Here is a 20112-nt window from a genome sequence, read left to right as displayed (position 1 = left end):
CCCTTTCCTGACACAGTGTGCGAAGCCAAGAGGTTCCTATTCTCTCCTAAAGGATAAGTTTACCCGGAAGAATAGTGTTTTGTTTGCAAAGTGAGAATCATTGACAGTTCCACCCCAAAGTTATCTTTATCTGTTCTGCCAGCAATTACAACCCAGATTAGGGCTCATGGCAAAGCTGCTGCTAAGCGTTACATTTTTATTCTTCAACTTACCAACAAGATCCTGTGGTCCCTTATCTGGTACTACAGCCAAATCACTAAGAGCAGAAGTTGAAACCCTGACACTTGAAAGCCCGGGGCATCCTGAACAAGCTGCTAGTTGTTTGTGTTGGGTTTTGTTAAACAATGCTCTGGATTCTGCGCCAATAAAAAGCCCTGGAGCCTGGTTTCTAAGGTTACTCTCACATACATAGCTCTTCATGCTGCCTACGAAGAAATGGCTCTTCTCAGAATCAAATTCATGTTCCCCCTGTGATTATATGTGTTTTGTCAGCGCTCATAGGAACTCTGGGAGGAGAGTTGGTCATGTAAGCGTGAGGGTCTCAGTTTGACCCTTAGGGCAGAGGTAAAAAGCTTGCTGAATGGGTTGGTGGGGTGAACCTTTGTGATCCCAGAGCTAGGAAAGCAGAGAAAAATGGATCTCTGGCATCCATAGGCTGTCAGCATAGCCTTCTCTGTGAGTTCTAGACCATTCAGAGATGCCTGAGGAGAAAGAAAGAAAGAAAGAAAGAAAGAAAGAAAGAAAGAAAGAAAGAAAGAAAGAAAGAAAGGCAGGAAGGAGAGAGGGAAAGGAATGATACCAGTCTTCTGGCCTCTGCACACACGTTCACACTTGCCCGTCTGCACACATACACACACCAAGCTGAAACAAAACAAGATAAAAAGCAAGGCAAGCCGGGTCTGATGGCAATGCCTGTAATCTCAGCCCTCGGAAGACAGAAGCAAGCAGATCTCTGTGAGTTTGATGTCATCCTGGTCCATATTGTGATTTCTAGGACAGGCATGGCGACATAGTAAAAATAGTGTCAAAGGAAAAGAGAAAAATGAATGAATGAAAGAAAAGAAAAAGAAAAAGGTAACTTTGCATGGGAAGGCAGTATAGAGGTCATTTTTCCAACCCCCACACATCCAGACAGTACCTTGGAGAGCCATGGTTCCTTTCTTCACTAGCCTCTGCCACCCTCCACTTGAACCCTTTCATTGGCACTCAGCTCACTCGTAGAATACTGGAGACATCTTACCATTGGTTTTGAACCCATTACAGTGCTTGGCCAATGAGATCTCCTTAGCCCTTTCAACCTCTCCCAGGGTTAGCTGCACGGCAAAGACGTAACCGACCCCGTGATGCTCAGCTGCCAGGAAGAGCAGAATCCAAACCCATATCTGTTCTTCCTCAAAGCTCAGGCTTTTCTCTGGTAAGTGCTCTGCTTCCCAGTATCTTTCTGGGAACCCCAGTTCTTCAAAGACCCCTCTGAAGAACTTAGAGTAACAAGTTAATCGCTTTATAGTTTAACCCCATAGCAAACTGGAGATCAAGTGCTGTTGTTGGCACTGCAAATAAGTATTACATTCATGTTTACAAGGAGTTTCCAACCATCATATTTGAGACTCTTCACAGTCTTCTAGGAGAGCTAGGTCAATCTCCATTTTGCCCATTACATAGTGGTCACTGAAACTTCCAGGTGGTATACAGCTAGGAGCAAAGTCCAGGTCATCATTAATATTATTACATGATGTCATGTACAGCAATATAGATTATAATTATAATACTGTCTGATAATAGTAATGTTATTACTAGTGTTATTATTCAACAATGCTATGCTTATCGTGTATCCTGGGCTGGCTTCGAACTCACTGTGTAGCTTGAATTTCCAATCCTCCTGCCTCCCTCCTCCTCCTCAGGGCTAGGATTACAGGCCAGCGGCACCATGCCCATTTTTGAAAGGCTGGAGATGAACTCATGCTTTAGGGCAGGCTAGGTGAGCCCTTCATCTGCTGAGGGGCGTTGTCATCCCCAACCAGATCTTTTAACCGTGGCTTCTGTGCTCTTCCTATGCCTCCGTGCTCAGTGAATAATGCAAACCACAGTCAATGAAGGCTGTTGATGCAGCCTCTTCTCCAAAGTAGCGTGTATGGGCCATGAGGAGACATCGCTCTGACCCTGGCTTCCGTGCTGCTTCCTTTCTTTCCTCCAGTGCTCCACTGTAGAGATTTGGTCTCCCCCATCAATCTGTCTCACGCCTACTCTTCAGGCAGCAATCCCAAGGAGCAATTCAATTCCCATTAACATTGCTACTTGACCTTTGAGCAAACCACATTTGATCAACAATGTTCTGGGGACTGGGTCTTTGAAGCGGTGAGATCAGACACAGGCAACCTCTGGCCACAGTGGTATAAAATGCTTCTATGTGGCCCACAGGATGCCAAACTGCCGCCTCCGAATATCCAGATGTTTGGCATTCATGTAGAACAAAACTTTGATTTGTTGGCCAAATATGCCTTTGTCATGTAATCAGTCTGAACCCTCTGGGATTTTTTTTTTCTTTTTTGGCATCCCGTAGACACTGCTTGTTTTTAAGTGTGTAGATTTTAGCATTTCAGCTTCTAGAAGGTACCCCAGCACAACAGACCCCACACCGCTTTCCAGTGCACAGATCTTGTCTTGTTGCTGGTCAGTCTGACCAAAACAGAAAGACAAAGTCAAACACATATTTTATAACCTCTTTAATCAGCTAACCACATACGCCTCAGAGGCCGAGGCAGTGTTCTGATGGGACACGAGAGAGAAGGAGAAAAATAATCCCTAAATTTTCGGTTACATCATGGAGCGTGACGTAGGGACGATGGGACCTCCTTTCATCCATCTGGTTTTCAGTCCTGGACTTTCCCTAGAATGGCCAATGAAAAATGTTTCACTGTGGTTTATTCTTGTTGTTGGTCTTTACCCAGCACCTGGAAGGAAGCACATTTTGTTGTTTGTTTGTGTTGTTTTTTGTTTTGTTTTCTCTGTAGGTTTTTCTACGGGGTTTCTCTGTAGCTTTGGAGTCTGGCACTAGCTCTTTTTTTTTTAAATTTATTTATTTATTAAGGATTTCTGCCTCCTCCCCGCCACCGCCTCCCATTTCCCTCCCCCTCCCCCGATCAAGTCCCTCTCCCTCATCAGCTTGAAGAGCAATCAGGGTTCCCTGACCTGTGGGAAGTCCAAGGACCACCCACCTCCATCCAGGTTTAATAAGGTGAGCATCCAAACTGCCTAGGCTCCCCCAAAGCCAGTACTTGCAGTAGGATCAAAAACCCATTGCCATTGTTCTTGAGTTCTCAGGAGTCCTCATTGTCCGCTATGTTCAGCGAGTCCGGTTTTATCCCATGCTTTTTCAGACCCAGGCCAGCTGGCCTTGGTGAATTCCCGATAGAACATCCCCATTGTCTCAGTGTGTGGGTGTACCCCTCGCGGTCCTGAGTTCCTTGCTCGTGTTCCCTCTCCTTCTGCTCCTGATTTGGACCTTGAGATTTCTGTCCGGTGCTCCAATGTGGGACTCTGTCTCTGTCTCTGTCTCTGTCTCCTTTCATTGCCTGATGAAGGTTAATATTCAGGAGGATGCCTATATGTTTGTCTTTGGATTCACCTTCTTATTTAGCTTCTCTTGGAACTAGCTCTTATAGACCAGGCTGGCCTCGAACTCACAGAGGTCCGCCTGCTTCTGCCTCCTGTGTGCTGGGATTAAAGGCGTGTGCCACCACCGCCCGACAAGGAAGCACATTTTATAGATACTTAACAAGGAGTATTGAAGAGCTCACTAGAGAACAAAATGGTTAATTTTCCCCTTGGAGAAGTAATGTTTTCCCCACCTTTAAGGATTCCAGACACACCTCAGCCTCCTTCTGTTCCTACGACAACCTTGGCACTCAGTCTACCAATCTTCGTGTCTCTTCTGTTTGCAGCTGTTGGTCCTTGTCAGGATCTGTGTCTGCCTGCTTCTCTGGTGCTCTTCACACTCTAGGAGCTTCAGGAGGCAGAAGATTCATCATTGACCCACAGTGTGAGAAGTCCATCAGCACTTATTGGATAGCTGATGGACTAAGCGGGCACGCATCCTGAGGATGTGGTGGAAAAAACTGTTGGTGATGAAAAGGCAGAGAGAAAACAGTACAAAGGGGCCAGGTATAAGATACTCCAAGGGCCCACTATCAGTGACCCAGTTCTCCAGATAGGCCCTTTCTCCTAAAAATTCCAGACCTCCCTACATAAAACCACAGGCTGTATGCGGTGGAGCCCCTTGCGCATGGCCTTTTGGTAGCTTAGCCCAATCAAAACAATCATCTCCGGGGAGCCAAGTTTCTGCCTTCTATCAGGCCTGCCAAAGTGACCTTTGAAGAGAAAAAGTGCGGGCTTTCCCGCTGAGTCCTAATCCTGTGGGACTCCATTGACTCAATCCCGACACTAGAAAGATCACGATCAGTGGCCACATTATAAACAGAACTGCCGTTACCCAGCGATGGGGATCCAACTCCATTCAGTGAGAGTGGGGGAGGGGCGCTCAGCAACCAAAACAACAGAGTTCTGTGGAACTGTGCCCCCATCAAGGGCTGAGATGCAACTTTCTTGAGATGGAGCAGCCAGACCTTGTTGATGAAGTCTTCATTCTCAGTGGTGTGGGGTTTTATTTAAGACGGACCCTTTAAACACCAGAAGGCACTGAGCCAGAGAGGAATGCCTTTCAGCAGAGCAACTGTAGATAACGATGGATAAGATCTCTGGAGAAAGGATGTCTCCAGATTATTTCAGCTCCCCCATGTAGATAGCTGGACTGTATCCACGAAGTTATAGAGCCCTGCGTGTTAACATGGATGCTTGCGTCGGTAGTAGAAGCTACTGAGCAATGTGTTATCCCTGAGACAAGCAAAGCACGGGGTCCTAACCTCTCTGGAAGTCCTGGGTACCAGTCATGGCCCTAAGGCCACCACTCTCTGAGTTCCAACAGAGACCACTTTGTTATCTCTTGGAGACTCTCTCCAACCGTGTTGCTGTTTGAGTCTGAAATATCCCCTACATTCTCGTGTGTTTAACAGTTGGCTCCTAGCTAGTGGAGCTGTCTTGTGAACTTGTGCAACCTTTGAGACTATAGACCAGCTAGCAGAAGTGGGGTGCTTGGGGTGGGCCTTGAAAGGGACACCCATTTTCAACCCTGACCCAGCTCTCTGCTTCCTGATACACTGAGATGTGAATCTGAGCCACAGGCTCCCACCCCCAAGGATAAAGCCACTCCAGCTCCCATGCTTTTCTTGCTATGGATGGACTGCACTGTCTGGAAGAGTTGACCGGCCTTAGCCTCTCCGCCCTCAAGCAGCTTCTGTCAAGAGGGCACAGGGAGAGGAAAGAAACTGACACACACTGTAAAGGGTGAAACAACAACAATCTGGACCCAGGCTTCGGAAGAATCAAATGAAACAAAGGACAGAAAGCTGAGAGCCATAGGCATGTTGTTTACTATGCCACTTTTGGGGAAAATGGGAAGCATTTGCCATAGTCATTTAGAAGGGAATAGTATATAAGTTATCTATAACTATTGGCCTTTGTAACATTAATTCTTTGTACTAATTAAAATGAAAATATTCAACAAAAACAATGTGGGGAAACACCTGTCCTGCAAATTAAAGGGAGATTATTAGCAGTCATTTACACAGCCGTAAAGGAGGCTCGGCAGTTAAGAGCAGGCACTGCTCTTCCTCGGTACCAAGGCTGGTTCCCAGTGCCCACACCAGGCAGTTCACAGCTGTATCTCCAGTTCCAGGGAATCCAGTGCCTTCTGGCATCCATCGCACCAGCACATATTAGGCATACACATGCGCACACACAAACGCACATGCACACGTAAGCAAAAATTAAAAATAATTTTTGCATATTTTAGTATCAATTCATTAAAATTTGCATTTGTATAAAAAGTAACTGGAAGGAAATTTAAATGAAAACTCACTTTTTGGAGAAAATGGTTTTGGAAGATGTCTCAGTTAGGGTTACCATTGCTGCAATGAAACACTATGACCAAAAAGCAAGCTGGGGATGAAAGGGTTTATTTGGGTTATACTTCCACATCATTGTTCATAATTGAAGGAAGTCAGGGCAGGAAGTCAAGTAGTGCGTGAACCTGGAGCTGATGCAGAGGCCATGGAGGGGTGCAGCTTACTGCTTGGCTCCTGGAGGCTTGCTCAGATTGCTTTCACCGAACCCAGGCCCACCAGTCCAGGGACAGCCCCACCCACTATTGACCTGACTCTCCTCCATCAATTATTCTCCGTGAAAACGCCTTACAAGCTCACCTACACCTGGATCTTAAGGAGGTATTTTCTTAATTGAGACACCCTCCTCTCTGATGACTTTAGCTTGGGTCAAGTTAACATAAAATTAGCCAGCAAAACCTATCCCTTGTCAACTTAACGCACAAACACATCGCTTTTTAGCTAGAACCTTTCCTTTCTCCTTTATCCCCAAGATGGAATGTTAATATGAACATGACAATATAAAACATAAATAGCTTTAAAGGTCCCACAGTCCTACAAATTCAAATACATTAAAACCCCAGTATCTTTAAACTATCCAGTCTCTTTAAAGAATCCAAAATCTCTTTTGAAAGTTCAAAGTCTTTCAACTGTGGGCTATTGTAAAAGTCAAAATTAAATCAAATACCTTCTCACTTCAAGAGGGAAGAACCAGAGCACAGTCAGAATCAGAACCAAACTCCAACAGTATAAATAATTCAACAGGCAGTGTCTGGGATCCACTCTCAGCCTTCGGGACTCCTCTTTGAGCTGGCCCAACACCCAGGGTTCTCTTGCTAATCCTTGATGAAATAAATTTGTATACAATTTATTATATATTATTATACAGTTGTATGCTTTTACCCTTCAAAACTAACTTTTGGCTGAATGCATCTGGAGTACCAGAAACCAGAAGCAGAGTCATATCCATCCTCACGGTCCCTAATTCATAACTTAGGTGTCTGTGACACTGGTGTATCAAGCATCATGGGGATTCTGACCTTTCTGTGACTAGCTGTTAGGGAGAGTGGTGTTCGAGATTGTTGATGGGGGATCTCGGTTCCTTTTCCAATGTGAACATTGAATCCTTTCTCAATACCTTCTGGGGGGTATTTTGGTTCCTTTCTGGAAAAAATAGAGATTCTTTGCTCATGGGTACTATAGAAACAGGCTATCAGGATAAGGAGCAGTAGCTAAGGGGAGTCTCTGATGGCTGAATTTTCCTGCCTGTACATAGCTCAGGCAATACACAGATTACCGTATGTTTTGTGGCTGGCTTGGAGGAGCAGTTTATTGGATGGCCAGTGTTGACCCATTCATCCTCTCGTCCTGCTCTGATGAGGCAAAGAACTCTTTCTCTGGATGGAAAGCATAGGAAAGATACTTTACGTAGAACAGAAAAATCCAAACAGCTGCTCAGACTGATTTCTAAAGTTCGGAAATTCGGAGGAGGAAAAAGATCTTAGGCACGAACTAGCCACTCCTTCCCTTTCATGGGACCATGAGGAAATTGAATTCTAGAGAAAATAAATAGCAGCCCAGCTGCCGGGCAGAAAGAGGGTGCATTTTCCTAATTCCAAAACTGGCTCTCTGGCTCCAGGACCCAGTTGTATTTCAGTGACCTTAACCTCCAAGAACTCCAGTCGGAACAGCCACCAGCAAGGCACAATATTGTCGAGGAGTGCCAGCGTCTTGGCGGCAACCAGCAGCTCTCAACTGGCTGGAAGGTCTGCCCGCCAGCAAAGCCTGGGACTGGAAACCCAGCCAAATGCCCGGGGCTAGTGAGGCGGTAGATCTTAGAGGAGACCTCACAACTACTACTTTAGGGAAGCAGTGTAATTCCTCACTGCATTCCAAATAGCTATTCTTATACAGATAAGTGCAGCTCTCACCCCTCTTCAAAGCACCGTCTCTCTCAGCAGATGGAGACCATTACAGAAAACCATAACCCATCAAAATGCAGGGAACAAGTGACTGTGGGTGCCTGGCCCCAAGTGATACATTTAGAACACAACTCCCCTCTCTGCGGGTCAGGGAACATTTTAGAAGAGGGTGCAGAGAGATTGTCAGAGCCAGAGGGTACCGGAAGATCTTCTGTGGGATCTTCTGGAAATGTCAGGAAAGCTACACCCGTAACGTTGAAACAATATGGCTTCCTAAACAAGAGCTGAAGAGAGGTAAGACTAATGATATATTCACATGGAAGGCGGAAATCTCCTAGACAAGAATTGCGACAACTGAGGAACACTAGGAGTGGAAAAAAAATAATCTTTCCCAGGGAAGAGTCCCCCAACTGGTTATCCAGTACTAAGTGGTCGACCTTGAAATCATATACATACAAGTAATATTATATTATATATACACACTTCACATACAATTTTTAAAAGGGGCCATGACTCGGGAGGCAGAGGCAGGCGGATCTCTGTGAGTTCGAGACCAGCCTGGTCTACAGAGCTAGTTCCAGGACAGGCTCCAAAGCCACAGAGAAACCCTGTCTCGAAAAACCAAAAAAAAAAAAAAGAAAAGAAAAGGGGCCATGAATTTGAGAGAGAGAAAGGTGGTGGTACATGGAAGGGGTTGGAGAGAGGAAAAAGGGAAGGGAGGAAATGATGTTACATTCTACTTTCAAAAATTAGAAAAATATTTTTTAAAATATTAATTAATTAATATTAAGAAATAAATATAGAAGTCAGGTGATGGTGGCACATGCCTTTAAACCCAGCGTTTGAGAGGCAGAGGCAGGTGGATGGCTATGAGTTTGAGGCCAGCCTGGTCTACAGAGCAAGTTCCAGGTTATCCAAGACTACATAGAGAAACCCTGTCTCAAAAAACCGAAAAGAAAGAAGAAAAAGAAATAGTGGTAGCCTGTGCAATTTTTCTGAGCTTACCTGATCTTTCCTGCGGAATCAAGCTTTTTCTTTACACATACGAAGAAAAGCCCAATGCAAAGTCAAAGGGAATGAGATTAAATTGCAATCGGCAAACCAGCATTGTAAATCAATGCCAGATTGTCACTGTTATTCTCAGTAACTGCGCCAGGTTACATGACTCACACATGTTAAAAAAGAAAAACGGAAAAGAGAAACCGGGATTTTCTCTTAGCTTGCTGGGATTATGCAGAAGGTGGTTAACGGATCCCAAATATGTATTTGTTTGCCTACTTAATTCACATGGTTAATGAATGCTTAAGCCAACAGTCAACTAGCTCAGCATTCAACATTTCTCATTGGCGTTCAAGTTATTTTTCAAGCCCAAAGAAGTGGGCTTGAAAGCAAACAACAACTTGTCCTCACTTTTGGGAAGCCAACCCCCCCCCAATCCACTCCCCACCCCTGCAGGTTTTAGAGTGCCCAGGGTTGAACCCAGGAGCTAGTGCACCCTACCACTGAGCTACAAAAAGGCCTAGCCTGAAAAAAGATGTATCCGTTAACTCAGCCATCTGGATCTAATTTTTTTGTATAAATGGGAAAAGGCACAGAGCATTTGAAATTGCCGGTGAATCACTGTAGCTTAAGCAAGAGCGAGGCGCTGAAATACGTGATGATTTTGCATCATGAGTCTGCACTCCACTGGGAGTCTTTCCTTCTTTTGGTCTCCCCACCTTCTCCTCCTCCTCCTCTTTAACTCCCTGGCACCCATCAGCACACAAGGTAATCTACACAATTGCGTTCCCCATGACATAAAACATGAAAACAGAGTTGGCTGCTAACGGCGCGCTTTTGACATCACACTTCATAGTGTTCTTTCTCTTCTGAAATCACTCACTGAGAAAATGGAGGTGGTGCTAGGTGAGACTCTGGGTAAATTAGCCCACGAAGTTGCTAGAGAAGGTGTGGGTATCGGCTCTTTAATCAGATAGCATCTGTGCCTTTGTGCAAGACACCAGTTAGCTCGTGCCAAGCACAAGGTTCCAGGTGACTTAAATGGTACCCGAACACCTGTTTACCATTTACCACAGGCTCAGCCAAAGTGGGAGTGGCCTCAGCCATGTGCTTTCTGCAGACTCAGGCAGATCACTGGGTCACCAGGAAGTAAGCCACACACTGGGCTGCCAGGCTGCTCATGATCGGTAGGTCTGGACTCCAGCAAAGGGTGGGTACTCACATCCCGCTGTGGACATATGGTGTTGGGTCATCAGCCAGATGGCAAGAACCCTGGCAAGAGCCTGGGCACAGATGAATGAGCTAACCTGAGCAGGCAGAGGCAATTAAGAAAGGCTAGGTGGAGAGCCGTCGGGGAGTTTGGCCCCAGAAGCTTAAAGGGAGTTCTGAGTACGGAAATCAGGGCCTGTGTTACCATGGCACATTCGAGTACCATCTGGATTCACCTCCACCCCGCTGGTGTGAGGAAGACAGTCCTGACCGCCTATTGTTCCCTGTGTACACTGCTCCACTATCAGAGTGTCCTGAAAATAAAAACCTGTAGATAAAAGGAATCTTTTCAGAAATATCCTCATGGAACTGAATGCCTTTCAAGTCTGTCTGTCTGTCTTTCTTCCTTTTTCTTTTTGGTTCTCGAGAAAGTTAGTGTATAGTCTGGTGGATGACGTTACCTGACCAGCCCTGAGGCCTCAGAGACTCTCTAATACCTTTGAAATGTTATACATAGCCCTGTGTGTAGAAATTAAGATTTTTCTGAGGAAAGGGTCTATATTTTCTTTTTATAATCTCACATGACTGAAATGATCTGTACCACAAAGGGAACCCAGCCCTTGGGGTCCGGAAAGGCCAACAGACAGTGGGTGTCAGAGTCTTGTCGTGTGCCTGGCCTTTGGGTACTTGCACAGTCCAGGATATACCCCCTGTTTCAGCCAAGAGTCAAGTAGGCAAACCCTCTGAGGTCCCCTGGCCAGCTGAAACCACAGCCTGTACCAGCATCAGCCTGTGTGGTGGCACTGAGGCCATGGCCCTTAAGGAAGCCACACTGAGCAGCAAGCAGAAGAACACAACAGACCCAGCCTTGGCAGGTAATGGCATGAGCCATGACTTTCGTCCCCAAGAGGATGGCACTGGTTACTTTTCCTCCATTTGACACCAACTAATGTCACCTGGAAAAGGGAAGGACTCTCAGTTGAGGAATTGCCTTTATCAGAAGGACATGTAGGCACATCTGTGGGGACCTTTTCTTGATTAATGATTGGTGGGGGAGGGTCCTGCCCACCTTGGGTGGTGCCACTCCTAAGCTGGTGGTCCTGGGCTAAATAAGAAAGCAGGATGAGCAAGCCACGGGAGGCGAGCCAGTAAGCAGCACAACTCTGTGGCCTCTGCTTCCGTTCCCACCTCAGGCTTCTGTCCTGACTCCCCTGATGAGGGACGTGATGTGGGAGTCTAAGCCAAATAAACCTTTTCTTCCCCTAGTTGGCTTTGACCAGTGTTTTTGTCGTAGAGACAGAAACCACACTAGAGCAAGGACTGAGGGGAAGAGTAGTTAGGAGTTGGAGGCCACGTTCCAGGCAACACTCTGTCAGGTCAGTTGAATGGTATTGGCCATGCACCTCCAGGCACTTATTTTAATTTCTCAATCTGGAGAACTGGAGAAACTGAACTAGATTCCTAAGGCCTCCTTGACCAAGCACCAACCAGGCTCACTCCAGACTCCAAGGTGTGGCCTGATTCCAGAGAGGAATTTGGAGATGTCTGTTGTCTTATTGGAAGCAGTTTCTGTTGCAAGGAGGAGGGCCCACTTGTTTGTCCCTGCCGCCCGGCTAGCTTAGCCCTGAAACTATACTAATTAAAACACTGCTTGGCCCATTAGCTCTAACTCCTTATTGGCTAACTCTTACATCTTAGTTTAACCCATTTCTATTAGTCTGTGTATTGTCACACGGCAGTGGCTTAGCAGCTAAGTTTCAGCACGTCTACCTCCGGCCGCGGATCCATGACATCCCTCTCACTCTGCTTTCTTCCTCCCAGAATTCAGTTCTGTCTTTTCTGCCTACCTAAGTTCTGCCCTATCAGGCCAAGGCAGTTTCTTTATTCATTAACCAATACAAGCAACACACAGAGGGGATTCCCACATCACGCTTCCTTATTTTTTTCCTCCAATGACTTGTTTGTTTGGCATTGTAAAGATGAACCAGAGCTTCACATATGTTAGGTGAGGATTTATAAGTTACCTCTCTGACCCTCGAGAGGGGGGTTTCCATGTGTATCTCAGACTGGCCTTGAACTCACAATGTAGCCAAGCTATCCTTGAATTCACCGCCCTCCTTTCTCTAACTAACGAGTACTGGGATTACAGGCCGGCATCACCATGCTCAGGGTCTCTTTATTTTTTTAACTTAAGCATCAAACTGTATGTTGTTTTAAATTTCTCTCTGTGTGTATGTATGCGTGAGTTCATGTGTGTGAATGTGCACATACATATCATGACATGCATGAAGAGGTCAGAGGATAACCTCGGGTGTTGGTCCTAGCCTTCCATCTTGTTGCTGGTCTCTGTGTTTGCCAGGGTAGCTGACCTGTAAGCTTCCAGGAGTCTCCTGTTTCCATCTCTCACTGTGAGGGCTAAAGTTGCGTTTTAAGTTTAAATTACTGTGCTTTAAAAGATCTATAGAACAAAATGTCTCTAAACTGTAAGCTTCACTTGCCCAAGGACAGACAACTTCCTAGAGTGTTGGGGGCTGTTGCTCTTATAAAAAAACAAGTCACGTGTTTTCACTTCTGTAAACAAGGCTGGTTGTCCCAACTGCACATGACTGCTTGGTCACACCTAAGTGGGAGGTATGTAGGCAGGAAATATGTCAGGGTGTATGCTTGGCCCTGATTGGACGAAAGCAGAAGTATGTATGTGGGTTTTGCTTTTATAACCCCCTGACGAATGTAATTTACTGCTATTCTCTGGAAATCGTTGGTATGGACCTGGCCAGCATCCATCTTCCTGGCCAGTATTTAATACAGCTTGCTTCAAATTTGGCTCAAAAATTGTGGTAGTGGTCTTATTTTTCCCCTGGTAGGATTAACATCATCTCAATGTAGGATCACGAAGATTAGGTGCTACTGACTCTGGCTTTCCATGGATTCTGAGGATCTGATCTCAGATCCCTAGGCTTGTGTGGTACACGCTTTAGCCACTGAACCATCTCCTCGGTGCTCAAACGGAAAGTTTTAAGAAAGTTCCTCCCTTCCTCCCCTCCTTCCTTCCATGTATCTTGACCCTAATCCTGACCTCAGCTCCTAACCTTTGACTCTAACCCAGAATTCTGCCCATGACTGGGAAGTAGCTCAGAATTAACTGCTGAATGCCATTACTCTGCTGGGTTTCCCTTAGAAATACTTCTCTCCTCCACGCATCCTCTAGCCTTCTCATGCTTGGCCATGCTAACCAAGAACTACTTCCTCTCATTGTAACACTATTCTGGCTTGCTTCTTCACGTCTATTTCATCCTGTATAGTAATACACCCATTAATTTTTTTGTTTTGTTTTTTGTTCTTTGAGACAGGGTTTCTCTGTGTAGCACTGGATGTCCCTGAACTTACTGTGTAGACCAGACTAACCTCCAACTCAGCGCTCCACCTGTCTTTTCCTTCTGTGTGCTGGGATTAAAGGTGTGTGACATCATGCCCCAGATAATTGGTGCAATTAATTATTATAAAAGATACAGATGTAGGGGCTTGTTGCTCTTCCAGAGAACCTGGGTTCAATTCCCAGCATCCATAAGGTCCCTTACAACTGTCTATAACTCCAGATCCAAGGGGATATGATATCCTCTTTTAGCTTCTGTGGGAAACAGGCACATAGGTGCAGGCAAAACACTCATCTACATATAATGAAAGAAAACTACAGATGTCCAAGATGAAACTTTTAAACTGACAAGAAAAAAAAAGGCATCAAAGGAAGAGAAACCTTTCTCTGTCTGCCCCTGGTGTAGGAGGGTCTTCTTTCTATGTGTTGCTTTCATTGGTTGAATAAAGAAAACTGCCTTGGCCTTTTGATAGGGCAGCCCTTAGATGGGTGTGGTAGACAAAACAGAATTCTGGGAGGAAGAAAGCAGTGTGACAGACAACATGGCTCTCCTCTCCTAGATGGACGCTGGCTAGACTCATGCTGGTAAGCCACAGTCAAGTGGCGATACAGATTAATAGAAATGGGTTAATTAAGATGTGAGAGTTAGCCAAGAAGAGGATAGAGAAAAATGGGCCAAGCAGTGTTTAAATGAACACAATTTGTGGGTTGTTATTTCAGGGTATAAGCTAGCCGGGCGGCTGGGAGCAGGGCAGGGGATGAAAAGCAGCTGCACCTCTTACAACATTTCCCCAGTTCTCTTTCCTATAGCCACACTGGTAGTGGTTTCTGGGTGGATCTTATGGAGCTATCCTGTCCCACACAGACACATCAAGAGTAAACTCACCCCTGTGCCTGGAGCCCTATCTTAAACCCTCACCAGTTAGACTGTAGTCCTGTTGGCCTCTTGGATATTTTTCCTCGAGCAGAAACTGCTGTACACATGTCCAGGTAGTGGCTGTGATTTCTTCAGACCACAGGGCCTATGTTTGCTTATAGTAGATTTTCTGGGATTTCTAGCAGCCATGAGCAGATCTAAAGATGAATGGGCCCCTGTGGAAACAGTGAGGAGTCTGATACTGAGCACCCTGATTGGGGTGAACCTCCTTCCAGGTCATTTCCCTGATCCCATTTCCACCCATCCTAAGTTTTCTCTCTCTGTACCAGCTAGAAACTGAAGTGACTCCATTTTGCTTCTGAAACAAAGGTTAGACTGCCTTCTGACTTCAGGAAGTAACTCTTTTCTTTTGCTTCTGCAGAAAGATCTTATCGTTGTTCCAATTGTTCCCCTAGTTCTAGGTGTGCCTTCTCTGGAAGTGATGCATTGGGAAAATGTGAGAAATAATAGAGGTTTTCTTCTCTCTCTCTCTCTCTCTCTCTCTCTCTCTCTCTCTCTCTCTCTCTCTCTCTCTCTCTCTCTTCTCTTTGTTTATTTAGACTCAGCCCCTTAGCATGCAGTACCTGAAATGTCTGAATTGTTGCTTAAGTGTATAAATTTTCTCCTATGTTTCCTGGTGTTCTTAGGATTTTTTCCTTTCCTCCTTTCTTTTTGACTTTGAGACAAGGTCTTACTTTGTAGCCCAGGCTGGCATAGAACCCACTATGTAGCCCTGGCTAGCCTCAAACTCACAGTTCCTGCCTCAGTTTCCTGGACTGCTGAGATAATAGACATGAGCCACCATTCTTGCTTTGAGGTTCTAGACATCTAGTGTCTGATATAAGCCATGTCAACACCCTTGGGCATAGGATCCTAAAGGTATTGCAACCGGAGTACACACCCTGTTAAGTTAGCAGAGATTGCCACTCTGGAAGCGTCTGACTAGTCTCTAATGACAGCCTTGGATTTGGAAACTATCCCTGCAATGACATCCCATTCTTGAGCGCTCCCTTTGAGGAACACAAACCAACGCCTTAGTAGATGCAGATGACCTTAAACTTGAGAAGCTCTGGACTGCTTTTAGCATCTACCTGAGACATAGGCTGCAGTGGTACATGTTGACACACACTAGCCTAGTAACATCTGCCGTTCATGGACTGGGATGAAGTTCTGATGGGCAGACTGGGGTTTGCCCTAGTCTGTGGGTTCTCATAGGATGGACTTGCAGAGAATCTTGCAAGCAGAGAATAATTTTTATGAAGCGTATGTGAAGAAAATGCCCCAGAAACCGTCTTTCCTTCTTGCACATTCACAAAGTATAGTAGCACACCCAAGGCTCTGAGAGGTTCATCATAAACTCACTTCTTAAGGTTTTGGTTTGTTTGCTAGAGACGGAGTCTCAAGTAGCCTTGGTTGGCCTTCACCTCACAATACAGCTGAGGCTAACTGGGAACTCCTGATCCTTCTGTCTTCATCTCCCAGATGCTGGGATTACAAACATGAGCTGCTGTGTCTGCCTACACAGTGCTGTTTGTTTGCTTACTTGCTTTGTAATGCTAGGAATTGAAGCCAGGGCCTCCCACGTGGGTAAGTGCTCTGCCACTGAGCTGTCTCCTCAACTCTCCACCCTTGTTATTTTTAGCAATAGTACTCTTTATGAATAACGTCCACCAGCAGCCTAAAGAGCTACAGCCACAGAACACACACCGAGAAATGCTGCTTTAGTGTGTCCACCCGTGCAGGTTCAGCTCCCTATAGTCAAACTGCCAGTTCACCTAAATAGTATATTGCACTCATCATATTACAAAGCAATAACACAGTAAACCAAAATTATATGATAGGCTACAACGATTAGGTAAAGCATATAAGTAAATCAATTATGTGTACACTATTGCCAAATGTTAATCCATTAACTAACATTTATATTTGCATATTTAAAAAGCTAGGTACAAGTGAGGTATGGTGGCACCCATCTGCAACCCCAACATTCAGAAGCTGAAATAGTCAGGGAGAATTGCAAGTTTGAGGCCACCCTGGACTTGTACAGGTGAGTTCCAGCCAACCTGAAATACGATGAGACATTGTCTCAATAAAACTAAAACTAAGTAATTAAAAATAAAAAGCAAAGTGGTTTTTTGTTTTGTTTTGCTTTGTTTTTTTGCAAGCCAAGCATGGTGAGGCATATCTGTAATCCTGGCATTTGGAAAATACATTCTAGGCCAGTCTGGGTCAAATGAGACTGATGTAGTTCTTGGCCTTTTGGATTGCATAAGCGAGTAACAAGAGGAGAACTGTGAGCTCAAGTTGGCAATCTACTTTTGTTTTGTTTTGTTGTTTTTTTTTTCAAAAAGGGATATTCACATTATAACTAATTATCACTGTTTTTTTTCTTCCAGAAAAACGTAGGAAAGGCACAGTCTCAAGACTATACATAATTCTTAAGATTCAGTACATCTAATTTTAATATAAAAATTTTACCAAACTTGTCGTAATTTTTCTTATTTTATTAGCATCATTTTGTCACTCACTGATTCATAGACTAGTGTTCTGGAACACTAGGAAAGCGTCTGAAACATGTCCAAGAGAGTAACATTTGGACTCTTCGGAGAAATCCCTGTTGATCATTTTAGCTGCGCTGCAGACCTCCGAAGATCTCAGTCAGACAACATGATTTATTGACTCATCCAGGCGCTGGAAGAAAAAGGCCCAATCCCTGCTCTTGAAAGCTAATGAATACAACATGCGCTGATCACTTACAGATATTTACTGACAAATATTCACAGACATATTACAGAGAGAAAACTTCAGTGCTGAGGGCATGTGACAGGAGTGACCAGAAAAGGGCCATGTTCACCAGGGACTATACTTTTTTTTCCTTTTATTAGAAAAGAAGAAACAAAGGCAGAGAGGTTAGAGAACACCGAAGTAAATCAATGTAAATAAGGCCGGATTCTGCTGACCTTGGGGTCAAATGCCTGTTCTTATTTGATTGTGGTCTCCATGTGTTTCTGATTGAATTTCCAATCGGGACAGAGATGACAGGACTTGTCGGCCATGGGTGGCTGGATCTGGTGTCAGGCTTCCTTTTGTCCACTTACCTTCGTGCAGAGGGAATCAGGAAGCACAGACTTGACTTTGGGTTTCCACCCAGAGAGGATTCTTGGTGATTTTCAATAGATGAAATATTATAAATAAAGTGGTTCCAAATAAAGGGTGTAGGACCTTCCTGTGGATAACGGGCCCTGAAGATGCTGCAGTCCTTTGGTCCCCCACATACCTTAAGTTCTCTCTAGATCCCCTGTAATACCTAATTCAATGTATGCTGGTTCCCCGTAGTATGCTGTTTGGGGGGAAAATCTGTACATATTTGATAGACTTTTTTTTAATAATGTTTTTAGCTCATGGTTAGTTAAATAATGAGGGAGATGTAGGACTGGGGGATGCCACATTTGGGAATAGGGAGGGCCTGCTGTTTACTATAGACAGTTCATAGAAGCCAAAGGGGAAACCATGGAACAGCAGAGCCCGAGTTTGAACTCAGGATGCTCTGGGTGCTCTAGAACATTTCTGTGAGTCCGGTTACCAGTGACTGGGGCTGGAGAGATGGTTCAACGGGTGAGAGCACTCACTGCCTGCTCTTCCGAAGGTCCTGAGTTCAATTCCCAGCAACCACATGGAGGCACACAGCCATCTGTAATGAGATTTGGTGCCCTCTTGAGGGAGAGACCTGGTCAGTCATATATGGGCTGCCCATGCACGCTTCAGCATTGCCAGGGCATACATTTTTTTCTTTTTTTTTTAACCAATGAAACACCAATGGCCAGATGAAATAACACAGCCAATCCTAATAGACTATTACATGTACAGACACGGGCGGAAGAAAGGAGAGGGCTCACTCTGCTTTCTGAAGAAACAAACAGGGAATTGAACAAAAGAGACAAGCCCATGCTTTTGAGGAAACAGGGAAACAGCTAACAGCCACCTGGAAAGACTGGTTACATTTCCCAATTTTGTAGAAGTCATTCATGATTAGTTTGAAGAGTCAAATATTCCCCTCAATGTGAAGGAAAAGCTCCTTTGTGCAGAAAAATCGCTTAAAATTTTAGAGATGTACCAGCAGACAGCTACATGTTACGATGCCCTCTGCAGTCATCACAGGCAGAAGACAGAGAGAAGGCTTTGAGGACTTAGCACGGATCTTGGTGACCTTGCCGGTCAGAAATCTGCACAAGGGCCTAAGAGACTGCAAAAACCAGGTCAGCATGTTAGGAGGACTTCAGGATTTATTCCCAGCGAAGCAGAGACTCGTGGTCTTTGTTTCCCTTAAGAAAGGATTGTTTTTCGCTTGCTGTTGATGTCCTGTGTGCTGTGTGCATCCCCACGATTCTTGTTCTGCACTGGGTTTGTCATCTGTTGGGGAAAACAGTCTCTACCCCCCTCCTCAATTTTAGGTAAGGGGCTACTGAGGACCAGGGAATGTGGGAAGAGTAGGCAAGTGTAAATACATTTTCATTTATTTGAAGTCATTTCAAAGCTCTTTGGACCCTTTTATCAGTGTATGTGCTGGTTAGGTTTTTTTGTTTGCTTGTTTTTGTTTTTTGGTCAACCTGACACAAGCTAGGGTCATTTGGTAGAAGGGAACCTCAATTGAAGAAATACCTCCATCAGACTGGCTTGTAGGTAAGTTTGTGGGGGCATTTTTCTTGATTGATGACTGATGTAGGAGGGCCCAGCCTGGCAGTCAGTGCCATGCCCGGGCAGGTGGTCTTGGGTTATATACAAAAGCATGAGAAGCAAGCCAGTAAGCAGCACTCCTCCATGGCCTCTGCATCAGCTCCTGCCTCTTGATTCCTGCTCTGACCTGTCTTCATGATGCGGAAGCTGTAAATTGAAATACATGTTTTCTTCCTAAGCTGCTTTTCGTCACGGTGTTTATCACAGTAACAGAAAGTAAGTTTGTACTTTACCTTCTGAGAAGTGTCTGTCTGCTTGCCCACTTGTTGATTGGATTGGTTTCTTGGGTGTTTTAATTTTTGGCATTCTTTTAAGATCCTAGCCATCAACAACCTAAATTTCAAAAGATGCTGGGTAGTCAAAGCAATCCTAAATAAAAAGGTAATGCAGGAGGCATCACAATACATGATTCTAAGTACCACAGAACCACAGGAAGAAAAACAGCCTGGTGTTGCCACAAAAAGATGTAAATCAAAGGCACAGAAGTCTTAGAAACGAATCCATGCCCCAGCAGCTACAGCTGTCCCACTGGAGTACACGCTGGAGAAAAGATGGCCTCCAGCTCATGGTGCTGGGAAAACTGGAATCTACACGTGGAAGAATTAGACTTGATCTCTGTCTTTCACCCTATCCCCAAATCAATTCAAAATGTAGCAAAGCCCTAAATGAAAGATGCACAGACCTTACACTGTCAGAGGAAAACAGGAAAACCCCTTCATGATAGAGGAATAGGGAAGGATTTTCTGAAAAGAGCCCTTAAGCCCACGGGAAATTAGGGTAAGAACTGACAAGCAAGATTGAATGAAATTCAAATGCGTCTACATTACAAAGGAAGAAACAGAGCGAAGAGACAGCCCACAGAACAGTGAAGAAACTAAGCTTGATGCCTAGTTTTAGAAGCTTTGAGGGACTGCAGGGAGAGGAGCCAGAGACAGGAGGATGGCGAGCGCACCAGTAGGTGGC

Source organism: Microtus pennsylvanicus, chromosome 15 (assembly GCF_037038515.1).
Source record: "Microtus pennsylvanicus isolate mMicPen1 chromosome 15, mMicPen1.hap1, whole genome shotgun sequence".
Classification (NCBI taxonomy): Eukaryota; Metazoa; Chordata; class Mammalia; order Rodentia; family Cricetidae; genus Microtus; species Microtus pennsylvanicus.
This window is presented reverse-complemented; position numbering follows the sequence as displayed.